Genomic DNA, 16386 nt, shown 5'->3' on the forward strand with positions numbered 1-16386 from the left:
AAAACCATAAGCACAACTATAGAAAACTGGGAGGTGTACTTTGCTGCTAAGATAAACAAACGGTAATGATGACTCAAAGGGCCTTGGAAGTTGTTTTACAAGGCTGGTTTATAGTTATTGACGTTTTGATGGGGAAACAACAAAATAGCCCCATTTGCTTTAAATTTCCCGGGAAACAAAATACACTATTTATTTTTACTTACGATGTCATTAAACAAGGCCACTTAATGAAGTGATCCTCTACAGTTGTCACAGGTTCATTCCATTAGAAAGGCCTCTAAATGGAATTATGCCAGAAATATATGGATTCTTCATGACAACATACACAGTTGGGAGAAATTACAAAGACAGAAGGAGGTTGCCTTTTCATGTGTTCAGGGAGAGAAAAGATTAATAGTTTAGAGCTTTGTGAAGAGGTAGGTCTTCTTTTGGAAGATACTGGCATGAGAAGGGCCCTAGGACAGAAACAGTGAATCAGAAAAGTCTCTAATTCCTTTTTCTCCTGTTTGTCTCCTTTACTACTCACATAAAACTCCACTTCTGGTCACCGCACTTATGAAGGTTTTATTTCCCAAACCAAGTAATTCTCTGTGACACCAGCTGGGTGTCCAACAATTTAACTCAATTCTTACACTGCATACCTGGCGTGTATTCATCTGGAAGCTCTCGGAACCCAGTGCTATCGGGATTGTTTGTTATAGAGGCTTCCTCACTAGGCTTCATCAATTATTAACTCCATTTCCAGCTCGACTCGCCTGTCTGGAGAAGTGGGAGGCAGGCCTGAAAATTCCAAGCTTCTAATTATGGCTCAGGATTTCTGTTCACCAGGAGCCATCTAGGATTCCACTCAGTCACCCCAATAGAACCGACGATGCACCTAGTGCTCTTATCCATTAGGAATTTACTGAGCCTTGCGTAGGAACCAGGGGCAGAGACCAAAGACACATTTTCTATTACCTCACACACAGACTCTAGGCTATACCATCTCTGATGCATCTAATACACTAAATACTACATTGCCTTTACTAAGGAATTTCTACAGTGTTTTATTATTTCCAATAGTGAAGAATGAAATATTTAATTTGTAGTTTTATGTTGTCTCAGATCAGTTGCTGATCATGTTAGAAACAATATGGGTTTTTTTGTTTGTAAAGGAAGATAGTTTATTAGAGGCAGGTGAAGAGGTTGCAGCTCCCGAGCCGGAAGGGGTACCCAAAACTGGGAAGCCCAGTGACTGAGGCAAAAGCTTTTACTTTTATACGGAAACAATATGCTTTTTATCAGGAAAGATTATTTGAATAAACTGTTTCATCTACTTTATTTTGCCCCCAATAAAAATAGAAATTTGTATTCTCTTCTTTTGCCATAACAGTAGTACAGACTGTTTAAAATGTGCAATGTCTGTTAAGTGTATGTGAAATACATAACTCTTAAAAGTGCTCTATATTTTATTGACTTTCAACAAGAATTGATTATCAGAAAGTGTGGACATTGTGATTATGCAAATAAATGATAGGTATTTTGCAAACACTCTAAGCTCTGCAAATGTTTAATGGTAGAAATTTCTTTTACACACTATGGAAAAATATTGTTTCATTTCAATATTCTATAAGCCAATATCCTATATACACATATGCTATTGTCACCTTTATGTGAAGTTAGTCCATGTTATTGTTTTCCCAAAGCAATTGTGAAATTTCAGTCCACCTAAAAATAAATGTTAAAACCCAACGATGTATTTAAAAGACAGTACAAGTCCTCTCCATAAAATTGTATTATTTCCCACTTTTCATTACATTAAAAGAACATGAAAATCAAAGTTGCCAGTTTCTTTTCATGAAAGTGTTCGGTGTCCAAGGACACACGAGTGATTTAGCATTTTAGAAGGAACTTTCTGATGCCAGTATCCTCAACTGTAAAATGAGAGAAGTAACTTATCTAAAGTTCTTTCCAGCTCTATAATTTTATTTTTTGTGTATTCTACAACATGCCCAGAATAACCAACAGTAACATCTTCTAAAGATCATAAATATTAGAGGAAGGACTCAATGAGCAAATATATTACATTAGGCAACATTTTCTGTATCATGCAGCCACATCCATTTTCAAAAATAGTATTGTGTAATTCCATTACTCCTTTCATTTTGTAGTTTTAGTAATTATCAACACCTAGAAACATTGCAAATCTGATTATATGAATACATATTTTTTAAATCTCATGTTGATATTTCCTTTTTATAAAGAAACTCATCTAAGACAGTAAATTTATAAAAGCCACTGTTACATGTATAATTCAATTTAATTTTCTTAATAGAGCTATATATACAATCACTTTTTAACTGTCAAGAATATACAAATGAGTACATGGATACCCAAGTCTTTTAAGATTTAAGGTGATTCTGAACATAAGGTATATTCAGTTAGTTCTAAACATGCACTGACTTTCTTTTGCAAAATCAGTTTAATTAATCAGATAGCTCTCCTAAATACTGTAATAGCCTTTTTTCCTGAGGCTGTTCCCGGTCTCAGCAAATGGCACCACTTTGTCCACTTGTTCAGGACAGAGATCTGAGAATCATTCTTGACTCCTCTTGTATTCCAGCCTCTCTCAAATCCATTCTTCCTGTAGCTACCAGAATGATCTTTATAAAATGCAATTTTTTTTATATATTGCTAAATGTAAAAAAAACTCTTAAACCATTAAACCCTTACTAAAAGTCATTAAATGGTTCCCCACTGGCCTAAGGATAAACTCCTAACTCACTCATTAGATTTTTTTCTTTTTTTTAAATTAGTTTCAGGTGTACAAAACAATGTAATAGTTAGACATTCATACCCATCACAAAATGATAACCCCTTCCCCCGAGCTACTACCCTTCTGACATCATATATATTTGTTACAATTCCACTGACTCTATTCCCTGTGAATGAATATATATATATATATATATATATATATATATATATATATATATATATATAAAATTATAGTTGACATTCATTATTATTCAGCTTCAGCTTCAGGTGTACAGTGCAGTGATCAGGCATCTACATCATCCCTGAGGTGGTCTCCCTAATAAGACAAGTGTCCATCGGATACCCTACAAAATCTTTACAACATTATTCATTATATTCCCCAAACTGTCTTTCATATCCCCGTGGCAATCTTGTGGTTACCGATTGTGCTTTCTAATCCCCTCACCTTCTCCCTCATCCCCACCCGCTCCCATCTAGCAACCTCAGTATTTCCTCTATATCTCTGAGACTGTTTCTGATTAGTTTGTTCATTTATTCTATTCTTTAGATTCCACATATAAGTGAGATCATATGGTATTTGTCTTTCTCTGTCCAGCAATTCCACTCTTAGGTATCTATCCAGAGAAATCCAAAGCACTAATTCGAAAAAATTTATGCACCCTTATGTTATTGCAGTGCTATTCACAATAGCTAAGACAAGGAAACAACCAAAATGCCCATCAGTAGATGACTGGATTAAGAAACTGTGGTACATTTATACAACAAAGGATTACTCGGCCATAAAAAAGAATGAAGTCTTACCATTTGCAACGATATGGATGGTCGCTCATTAGATTTTAAAGGCTCTTTTTAGTTGGCCTCCCCACACTTTCTTCTTTAGCCTCACCTCTTTTTACCCTCCCCACCTCTCCATCTCCTGCCACAGGCTTCCTTCCCAATGATGGCATGGTCAAATTACTCCAATTTCCCTAGATACAAGAATATCTCTTCCATTACTCAGTCTAAATGCTCTTTGGTCCTTCTCTGGAGAGCTCCTACAGTTCCATCAGGTCTCTGATTAGATTATTTTTTCCAGGGAGTTTCCCAGATTCCCTTCCCACAGGCTCTCATTACACCACACTGTAACCCCACAGACTTTATCACAGTGCTGTAATTCCTCATTTTCTCTATTTCACCACTAGACTAAGCTGTTAACCTGTGCCCAAAAAGAAGCTACATGTAGAAAGTGCCAGAGCTCTTAAACTCAGAGGCCTGGGTTCCAAACCCAGTTCCTGCACTTATAAATTGTGTGCCCTTGAGCAAGTTTTTTAACTTCTCCAGGTCTCAGTTTTCTATCTATAAAGAAAGAGGATCATTATAAAGATTAATGAGACAATGTGTGTAAAGAATTTGCACATATCCAGCCACTTAGTAGATGTTCAGTAAATAGCAGTTATTAATTGTAACAGTTCTGCTGCAAAACCTTTTTCCTACACTGGACTACTTTCAAGAGAGTGGACACATTCTTATCACCACCAAGCAGAGAAAGATGAAGAAGAAAACTTTGATTTTCCTGACCCCAAAATATCCTCATTAGCTGTATATACTTAAAGAGGTTATTTGATGATCCTTCATGGCTCAGTTTATCTGACCATACCAATGTGTAATTACTATAATCATAGAATAGTAATGAAATATTTAGAACAAACAGCAGTTTTACATGATATATTCTTTTGCTTATTATGTGCTGGAAGAAATGTGATTTTAAAACATTAAAATATTGGAATTAATTAATTGGGGGCTAAGAGACCATAATGTAAAATAGTCAACCATCACTTTTTGCCATGACCCTCTACATTTTCTTTTTTGCATCCTTTTTACCAGAAAAGATAACTTGTAAAATAAAGTGTTGGGAATTTCACTACACTTTCTGCCCCCATTTACTATGATAGTAGTGTAACAAAAAAAGTAAGCAGCTAGTATAAGAAGCCCCAGTATTCAGGAAAATTTAAGGCCTTGGATAATCGAGATTAGGTTTTTACAATTTATCATCCATCTTAGACTCACAGACTATTAGAACTAGAAAATACATTAGCATTCTGGAGAAAACAAGAAGATTGAGCACATACATATTTGATTGTATTCCCTCCAAATTCTACAAAAATGATAGTATAAAAGTTTTAGAACAAGATAAAAAGAATGAGAGAGGAAGCATTGTAACAAAATAGTGTAAGCTGGAAAACAGTAGATGAGTAGTAATTGACTCAGATAGCTGATTTAGACCTAACTCCTACATCTACAGAGGGGAAGTTAGAAGCAAGCCAATTCCACTACAGAATCCTAGAAAGATCTGGAATTGGCAGCACCAGGGACCTCTGAAAGTAGGGGCAAGCATAGGGCTATTGAAGGATTGAATTAATGTCTGTTTAAGAAACTGTTAGGTCCTCAGTTCACTCTCTTCCACTCTGTGCAGCAGATTAATTGTTTCTCCACCAGCCAATCCAAATACTGGAAGTTTGCTCTCTAGATAGAAAACAGAGTTTCTGGACTAGGGGACATTAGGCACAGTTAAGAGCAGGGGTATTAACCCAGAGGTATTAACAGAATGTTTACATATAGAAAGTTGAGAAGACTCCCTAATCTCTCTCTTTTTTTTTTATTTTTATGAACCTCAGAACAAAGGGCTATATCTTTTAAGCAGAATATTGGAAAACACTTCTCTGGAGAGCATGGTGGTCTAAATTAATATATCTAAATATACCCACAAAATTTCCCTGCCAAATCACCCTTTATTAAGTCCCATAATCAACAAGCCCAGAGCTTCCAATCAGCTCAGAGCTCTTAAATATGAGCAAATGGCCAGGGAATCACCAGATGTCTGAAGGAAAACCTATAGCATAAAAGACAGAGACTAAAACAAAGGAATGGGGGCAGAAGGCAACTTGGAGAAATAGAGACTATGTAAGCAAAATAATGACTTCAATAATTACAATTAATGTGCTCAGAAAGATAGGAAAAGTTATTTTGCAGATAAAAAAAGAACAAGACACTATCTGACTTCAAGGTTCATTATAAAGTTATAGCAATCAAGACAGTGTGATATCGGTGAAAGATTAAACAAACAGATCAGTTGAACAGAATAGAGAGTTCAGAAACAGACTCCCATAAATACAGCGAACTGATCTTTGACAAAGGAACAAAGACAATATAATGGAGCAAAGATAATCTCTTCAACAAGTGGTGCTGGAACAACTGGACAATCACATACAAAAAAAATGAATCTAGACAGACCTCACACCCTTCACACAAATGAACTTAAAATGGATTATAGGCCTAAATGTAAGACACAAAACTATAAAACTCCTAGAGGATAGTACAGGAGAAAACCTAGGTGAACTTGAGTATAGTGATGCCTTTTTACATAGAACACCAAAGACATAATCCATGAAAGAAAGAATTGATAAGTTGGACTTCATTAAAATTAAAAACTTCTGCTCTGTGAAAGACAATATGAAGAAAATTAGAACACAAGCCACAGATTGGGAGAAAATACTTGTAAAAGACACATCTGATAAAGACTCTTGGGCAAAATAAACAAAAACTCTTAAAACTCAATAAGAAAAGAAACAACTCCTTAAAAAAATAGACTAAAGACCCTAACAGAGTCCTTACCAAAGAAGACACACAGATCACAAAGAAGTATATGAAAAGATGCTCCACATCATATGTCATCCCAGAAGTGCAAATTAAAAGAACAATGAGATACTACCACACACCTATTAGAATTACAAAAGTCTAGAACACTGACAACGCCAAATGCTGGCAAGGATGTGGAGCAACAGGAACTCTCATTCAATGCTGGTGAGAATGCAAAATAGGACAGCTACTTTGGAAGATAGTTTGGCAGTTTCTTACAAAACTAAACATACTCTCACCATACAATCTAGCAATCATGCTCGTTAGTATTACTCAAAGAAATTGAAAACATATGTCCATGCAAAAAATTGCATATGGTATTTATAACAGCTTTACTCATAATTGTAAAAACTTGGAAGCACCCAAGATGTCCTTCAGTAGGTGAATGGATAAATAAACTGTGGTACATCCAGACAAAGGAATATTATTCAGTGCTAAAAAGAAATGAGTTATCAAGCCATGAAATAACTTGGAAGAATCTTAAATGCATATTACTAAGTGAAAGAAGCCAATCTGAGAAGGCTACATACTGTATAATTCCAACTACTATGTTGCACCCAAAATAAGACTTAGCCGGACAATCAGCTCTAATGCCTCTTTTGGAGCAAAAATTAATATAAGACCCGGTCTTATATTACATTATATTATATAAGACTGGGTCTTATAGTAAAATAAGACAGGTTCTCATATTAATTTTTGCTCCAAAAGAGGCATTAGAGCTGATTGTCTGGCTAGGTCTTATTTTCAGGGAAACACGGTATATGACATTCTAGAAAAGGTAAAAATGTGGAAATAAAAAGATTAGTGGTTGCCAGGGAAGGATGGAGGGAGATAAATAGGCAAACCACAGAAGATTTTTAGGGCAGTGAAAATATTCTGTATAATATTATAATGATGGATATATGTCATACATTTGTACAAATCCATAGAGCGTACAACACTACGAGTGAACCCTAAGGTAAATTATGGACTTCTGGACTTTGGGTGATTATGATATGTCGATGTCAGGTCATCCTTGATTTGAAAAAAAAAAAAGTACCACTGTGATGAGTAGGATTGCTAATGAGGGAGGCTAATGTATCTGTAGGGACAGGGGGTATATATGTAGGAAATCTCTGTACCTCCTTCTCAATTTTGTTGTAAATCTAAAACTGCTCTAAAAAATAAAGTCTTCTTAAAAAGCAATCTTTTTTCAAAAAAGAATAAGCTGTCCTTTTTACAAAGAAACATTTAGGAAACCACAAGTTTTTGGAAAGTACATGTATAATAGCAGAAATTAAAACTGAGTAGAAGGGTTGGAAGTTAAAATTAAGGAAATCATCCAAAAAGTAGAAAGAAAAAACACAAGAGTGCTCACTTGCACAGCTCATATATTAAAACAGAATAATACAGAGATCAGTATCGCACCTCATAACGATGACACACAAATTCATGAAGTCTTTCATATTTAAAAAAGAAGAAGAAGAAGAAGAAGAAATAACAAGTGCTGGTGACGATATGGTGAAATTGACACCCTTGTGCACTGCTGGTAGGAATGTAAAATGGTGTAGCCACTATGGAAAACAATCTGGCAGTTTCTCAAAAAATTAAACTTAGAGTTACCATGTGATACAGCAATTCCACTTCTGGGTATATACCCAAAAGAATTGAAAGCAGGGACTCAAACAGATAATTTTACACCATATTCATAGTAGCTTTATTCATAATACCCCCAGGTGGAAGCAACCTAAATGTCTATTGATGAGTAAATGGACAAACATGTTGTATACGCATACAGTGGAATATTATCCAGCCTTAAAAAGGAAGGAAATTCTCTTACATACAACATGGGTAAAATGTAAGGACATGATGCTAAGTGAAATAAGCCAGACACAAAAGAACAAATATTGTATGATTTCATTTTTATGAAGTATTAATGCCTAAAGTAGTCAAACTCATAGAGACAGGAAGCAGAACAGAGGTTACCAAGTCCTGAGGTAATAGGGAGTTATTGTTGAATGGATACAGAATTTCAATTTGAATGATGACAAAAATTTGACATAGATAGTGGTGATGATTGCACTACAATGTGAATATACTTAGTTTCACTGAACTGTACACTTAAAATGGTTTAAATGGTAAATTGTATGCATATGTTACCACGATTTTAAAAACTAGCAATTTAAGCATATAACTTAGAGATACAGAAGTAAATACTGGAAAAAACAACTCTAAGATTTGCAAGTGTTGTCCTCTGAGGATGGGAAGGAAAATGGTGGGGGTAGGGATGCTATTTTCAAGCAAGCTTTGTAAAACTATTTATCTTTAAACTATGTGAATGTAAAATTTTGATAATACTATAAACAGATAACAATCATAATAAATTTGAAATAATTTTAAGTCAATTTTATAAATAACCAAATCATGAAGAGGATAGGACTCTTGGACAACGTAATGCAAATCAATAAATGGCAGACTAAGGAGTTGAACCCAGTTCTAAATCAGCATCTTATCACCATAACACATTTCACCCTACTGTAACATCTTCCTGAATATCCTAAAATAAACTTCCAGGAGTCTTGCCTTAACCCTTCTTTTCTTCATGTTTTATTAAATGTTTAATAATACTACAGATTTTCTATTTTGCCTAGCATTATTTGTTAAAAATGCATTTTTTCTAATACGAAGCACTTTTGAAGTAACACACTTTTCCTAATTTTCCTTCTCTATCTTCATCATTCAAATTGAACAGCATTTTTAAGTCCTGAATTCAGTATTGCTCCCTAAATGATTGGAGAGTCTTTGCAATGGATGAATAAAACTCTGTCCTTTATTTCTTGTGCAAGTATTTTTTATGGAGTATAAAAACTTGACCATGGTCACTTCTATGGCAACAGAAAGCATTTCCGTTTAAGCATTTGCATTTCAATTCAACTCAAGTCACCAGTTTAATATTAATTTTAACGCTAATTTTTTTCCATTACAAATATGATGTCATTATAAAGAGTGGCTGGACTAAGCAATGATATATAATTTACCATGCTTCAGACTTTAGAATAAAACCCTATGTGGGCACTGCTTCCAACAATACTCCATTAGTTATAAGTTGAACACATACTAATGGGCATCTATAAAATAACTTTTTAAAGAACTATAAGAACCTGTCATGAGCATATCCTCTAACACTGACAAAGTACCTTTTCCCAGAATAATGTGCCTGATAAGTCATCAGTCTTGGAACTCTAAATAAGATTTATTATACTTTTAAGATATCACCCCTTATTACAAAAAACTGTACTGTGTACAGTTTCTAATCTTATGTGACTGTCTCAGCCAGTTTGTGTGCTTCCTGAGGGTAAGGTAGCAGAGGACTACATATATAATAAATGCTCATTAAGCATTTGTAATGATTAAGTAATGAATCAATATGGAATCATGGAATGTTAAAGCTGAAATGGGTCCTAGGGATCAATGGATGTAACTACTTTTTATAATTAAGAAAATACTAATTAGCATTTGAGTGTACACTTACATCAGACATTTCATATGCATTTGCTCATGGCAGCCCCACTAGTCAGATAAGGAGAAAGAATCAGGGAGGTTAAGTCATGTGTCCAAGGTCACATAGATGGTCAGTGCTAACACCAGGACTCCAACCAAAGTGATCAGAGACTACAGCTTGTACTTTGATTAAGCCCAGAGACAAACGTTAACTGATTTAGATCTGATCAAATGGCTGGCTGCTGAGAGAGTCTGACCTGGAATTCAGCCTGGGTGACTTTCCAGTGTGGTAGCTCTTTGTCAGACCTACTAGTGTATATTTTAAGTTAAGAAATGAGTTTCTGTCTAATGATGTGCTTAACAATAATTCCTCATTTTTACAGAGTGAAATTTGAAAAGACTGCATATGTAAATTACTCCTGCAAAATTGCCTCTCTAAAACATATGTCTCAGAACTAAAAAAAGTCCGCTTTGCAACTATAATTGAAAATTTTTTAAAAGGTGAAGGGGAATAAGAGGTTCAAACTTCCAGGTATAAAACAAATAAGGGATGTAACATGAAGCATAGGAAATATAGTCAATAATATTGTGATAGCATAGTACAGTGTTAGATAGTTACTGACTTATCATGGTGATCACTTCTTTAGGTATATAAATTTTGAATAACTCTGGTGTACACCTGAAATTAACATAATATTGTATTTTAGCTATAGTTCCATAAAAATCTTAAAAAAAAAAAAACACCCCACAATACCACATTACTGGAAGAATTACAGACATTAGTGCCTCTATCAAAGACTTGAAAGATGCTGACTTGGTGATTCCCACCACATTCCCAATCATCTTGCCCATTTGGCCAGTGCAGAAGACAAACGGGTTTTGGAGAATGACAGTGGATTGTCATAAGGTTAACTAGATGGTGACTCCAATTGCAGCTGCTGTAGCAGATGTGGTTCCATTTCTTGAGCAAATTAATACATCCCCTGATACCCAGTGAGTAGTGGTTGACCTATCACATAACTTTTTCTCCATTCCAGTCAACAAGGTCCACAAGATTGTTCTTCACGATATGCACATATCACCCAGAAGTGCACGGCTGTATCACTACAATCCCTCTTTGGACACCTCTATAGCATGGTGGTGAAAGGAAATCCTTCTAGTGGGTAGAATTTTGAGAAGTGAACATGGTTGTACACTTTGCTTCAAAGAAAAAATGGCCAGATATGTGATTATATACAGATTCATGGGCTGTGACCAATGGCTTGGCTGAATCATCGAGAACTTGAAAGGAGCATAATTTGAAAATTGGTGACAAGGAAATTTGAGGAAGAGGTATGTGAATAGACTTCTCAGAATGAGCAGTCTATGTGAAGAGACTTGTTTCCTATGTAAATGTCTAGGCTTGAATGTTTGTCTGATCACACCAGGTAAAGACCCAACCCAGTTGAGGTGCATGCTGAAAGCAAAGGGAATACAGAATGGGTAATAGAAGAAGGTAGTTATAAATTCCAGAAATGAAGGCTGTGATAATCATAAATATGTTTTCCTTAGTTTGTTTTGAATATGTGTATGTGTGTTATAAACAAATACTATTTTTTCCTTGTTTTTCTCTTATTATGTAACATAAGATACAATGACTTTGTGCAGTAGTATTTATGTATTGTTAAAATTTTACATCACATATTGGTCTGTATTGAATATTACAATTTTGATGCACTGTATTCCTTTCTTAGGATGTGTGTACATTGTTTTGGTACCCTCTGTATATAAAATGACCAGAATAGGCAAATCTACAGAGGCAGAAAGTAGATTAGTGTTTGCCTAGAGCTGGGAGAAGGAGAGGGTAGATGGGAAGAGGAGTTGGAGAATGGCTGCTAATGAGCACAAGGTTTCTTTTCGGGATGATGAAAATATTCTAAAATTAGATTATGGTGATGGTTACATACTCTGTATGAACTTTATGGAATATAAATTATATCTCAATAAAGCTGTTTATAAACAAAAAAAATTTACATCACAGAATTTAAGCTACAAGATACCAAAGAGAAAGCTAAACATCAATCAAGTACTTTCAGTTGTATGTACAATAGCTGTATAACATTAAGCAGAATTAGAAGACAATTGTTATTGCCTTCATTTGGACATCAAGTAAATTTTAAGTAGATGTGTATGGGTGCCAAGTTGACAAGAGGTGGACTTGTGACAGTTATTTTTAGTGTATCAAATTGACTGGACCACAGGGTGCCCAGGCATTTGTTAAACATTATTCTGGATGTGTCTGTGACATATTCTGGTGATTCTGGATGAGATTAACATATGAATCAGTGGAATAAATAAAGCAGATTGCCCTCCCTGATATTGGCGGACCTCATCCAATCAGCTAAAGGCTTGAATATAGCAAAAAGGCTATGTAATTCAATTTGACTGGAATGTATTATTAAACAGACATACAAGCTCAGGAAGCACAGAGTCCTAAAGATGACAAATCCAAAGAGGCCAACACTAAGACACACCATAATTAAAATGCCAAAGGTTAAAGAGAAAGAAAGAATCTTAAAAGCAGCAAGAGAAAAGTAGTTAGTTGCCTACAAGGGAGCTCCCACAAGACTATCACCTGATATCTCAACAGAAACTTTGCAGACCAGAAGGGATTGGCAAAAAAAATAAAAATGAGGAAAAGCAAGGACCTACAACCAAGATTACTCTACCCAGCAAAGTCATCATTTAGAATTGAAGGACAAATAAAGAGCTTCCTAGACAAGAAAAAGCTAAAAGAGTTCATCACTACCAAACCAGTATTGCAATGAATGTTAGAGGGACTTCTTTAAGACAAAATAAATTTTTAAAAATTCAAAAATATGAAATAAATGACAATAACTAAGTATCTATCAACAATTACTTTAAATGTAAGTGGATTAAATGCTCCAATCAGAAGATACGGTGCTTGAATTGGTAAGAAAATAAGACCCTTACATATGCTGCCTACAAGAGACTCACTTCAGATCAAAAGACACACACAGACTGAAAGTAAAGGGATGGAAGAGAGATCCAACATGGCGGAGTAGGTAAACAATATACCTGCATTCTTCTGTGAACATATTAAAATTACAACTAAATTATAGACCAATCAACCAAGAGAACCATCTGAAGTCTAGTTGAACAGAAGTCCTATAACTAAAAATACAAAGAAGAAGCCACATTGAGACTGGTAAGAGGAGCAGACACGCAGAATGGACCCCACACCTGCGTGTGGTGGTTGAGAATCAGGAGGGATAGCTTAGCCGCCATGGTTCCCACCAGAGGAGAGAGGGACCCAAGCCCCTCACACCAGGCTCTACAGTCCAGAGTATTGGTGCCAAAAAGAAGAGCCTCCTCAACATCTGGCTGTGAAAAACAATGGGGATTCTGACCATCTGGGTGGGTCAGAACGCTGCATGAACACCAGACATCCTCTTAAATGGCCCATGCACAGACTCACTTGTTTGGAGGCACTCACCTGGGTTCCAGCAGAGGGATGGTGACTCAGGGAACCTTGGAGATATGGGGTGTGGTGGAGACAGACTGAGGTGTGTGGCTTTGGAGGTAGGACTGGAGGAGAACCGGCATTTTCCCAGTGTGGGATCCACCTACCATGCAGCCAGCAGGTGGGCGCCATCTTTTCTGTGTTGAGCCCGCCCCCATATGGCAAAATCTGAATCAGATTGGCCTGGTGAGCTCCACAGCTTCACCCTGCTGATTCACTGGGACCTCACCCCACCCATTTCTCCCACCAGTGGAGGCATTTTCTGTGAGCAGCCAGCTCCACCCGCATTGCACTCTTTCTTGGAAAACTATTGGAACTATGTTCATTGCAGCACTGTTTACAATGGCCAAGATGTGGAGGCAGCCTGGGTGTTCATTGATGGATGAATGGATAAAGAGGAGGTGATATACATATATACAACGGAATATTGGTCAGCCATGGAAGGGAATGGTTTCTTGCCATCTGCAGCAGCATGGATGGACCTGGAGAGTGTTGTGCTGAGTGGAGTGTGTCAGCCAGAGAAAGACAGATGCAATGTGATTTCACTTATATGTGGAATCTAAAGAACAAAAGAAACAAACAAAACAAAAACAAACTCATAGATACAGTGAACATTTTGATGGTTGCCAGATGAGAGAGAAATTGAGAGGGTAAGTGAGAAAGGGGAAGGAATTAAAAAGTACAAATTGGTTGTTACAAAGTTGTCATGGGGATGTAGGGTACAGCATAAGGAATATAGTCAATAATATTGTAATACCTATGTATAGTGTCATATGGGTACTACATTTATTAGGGTAATAGATGGGAGGGGACTGGGGCAGGGTGAAAAAGGTGAAGAAGTACAAATTGGTAATTACAAAATAGTCAGGGGGGGTAAAGTAAAGCATAGGAAATATAGTCAATAATATGGTAATAGCTATGTATAGTGCCATGTGGGTATTAAGACTAGTCAGGGGTACCATTTTTTAAATTATATAAATGTCTAACCACTATGCTGTACACCTGAAATTAATATAAAATAATATTGAATGTCAACTGTAGTTGAAAAATTTAAAAAGGAGGGAAAAGATTAAAGGGAAATAAGAGATTAAAATTTCCAGGTATAAAACAAATAAGTCATGGAGATATAATGTACAGCATAGGGAATATAGTCAATAATATTGTGATAGTGTGGTGTCATGTCAGATGGTTGCTGGAATTATCATGGTTACCACTTCTTTAGGTATATAAATGTTCAATAACTGTGGTATATACACCTGAAAATTAATATAATGTATGTTAGCTATTTTAATACAAATCTCAAAAACATATACTATAGCAATAGGAAATTGAGGTTCAGTAAGGCCCACAGATCAGGAGACAGACAATAACCCAACCATTGAAAGAATGGTTTGTTATATTCACAGATCTCCAGAAGAGTTGGCATACCATGCCACACCACGGGGGAGGGGGCAGACAGGGAAGCACTGGGTTCTGTCAGTAGGCAGAGGAAGAGGAGGAAATCCTGGGCAAGAGCCTTTGTTGTGGTTTCCAAGGAAAGAATGGGTGAGGCGGGGTAGGCAGGATTAAGATTGGCTAGTTTGAATAATTTCAGGGATCTGGGGCTTAGGGGCTGTCCCTAGATGCCTGGTACTTGGCCCTAGGGTGATGATGACAGGTGGCTGGAGTGTGAGGGTCTGATTAGGAAGACAGAAGAGGTAAGCTCTGGACTGTGTGGTTTGCATTTGAAAGATGCACTCACAGGTGAGTTGTTTAGTAACCCGAGGAGAGGAAGTCCCTCCAGAGTCAGCAAAGCCCCAGATGTCAAAGCATCAGAATACAACTGAAAATAAAACACATGGTTGATACAATCCCCTTAACGGGGGAGCGGGGGCGGGATTTTATTTAGTTTTGTATCCCTGGCACCCACTACAATATTCCATACATAATAAGGAAAAACTCAGTATCTGTTGAATGATCAGGTAAATATATCTTCTTTTTGCTGGTAAATATATCTTCTTTTTGTTTCACTTTGCTGGAGTTGGACAACTCTAACACATCCTTGTGCATCAACTCAGTGGTCCCTTTCTTAGGGAGGCCCTCTTCTGCTTCCTCAGACTAGGTTAGGTCCCCCTGTGGTGGACACTGCAATGCATCACCCCAGTCCTCTTCAGTGGAGGAAGGCTGATAGCAGACAACCTTCAGAAACTGCCTTGGGGAGATCGCAAAAAACAAGTTAATAAGCCAATGATTCTTTTAAAAATTAACGATACTATTAAAACCAAAAATGAAAAGTGAAGAAGAGTGGTTATTTCTTTTGTGGTAAAGCTACTTTATATCATAATTAGTGTCCTTTCAATTTCATGACACAGAAATCCAGTTCAAACTTGCTTAAGAAAAAAAGGGAATTTATTGGTAATATGAAAATTATCTTTGGGCATGGCTGGATCTAAGGTGTCAAATGATGTCATCAGAATTCTCTCCATCTTCATTTGACTCTCACATCTATTTCTCTCTATGTATGATCTCATCTTCTATTAATATTTTTAAAACTGAAAATAGCCTCTCTGTGATTGGGGACAATGGCCTCAAGCAGCTCCAGCTTACCTTGTACAGGTAACCCCCATATAACACGGCACTTCTATAATACCGTTTCGCTCTAACCGGTTCAAGAATTGGGGGGAACCGGCATACAACATGGCATCCTAGAACACAGTTTCACTCTAACATGGTTTGAGAATTAGAGAAATCCCCAAACAACACGGAGCGTAATAAGAGCTTTTAAGAGCAAAATATATCTCATTTGAAATTTTTCATTCGAGCGTGGATGTCTTATCAGATTTGACTGCAGAATTTTAAAATTTATTAGAATTTTAAATCCATTTTGTTCGTGAAGTATTAAGTTCAGAGGATGAAGATATCTTGTCAAAAAGAAAACGCCCTCAGTTAATAGTGCTTAGTAGTAATGATGA

Source organism: Rhinolophus hipposideros, assembly GCF_964194185.1.
Source record: "Rhinolophus hipposideros genome assembly, chromosome: 1".
Taxonomy (NCBI): Eukaryota; Metazoa; Chordata; class Mammalia; order Chiroptera; family Rhinolophidae; genus Rhinolophus; species Rhinolophus hipposideros.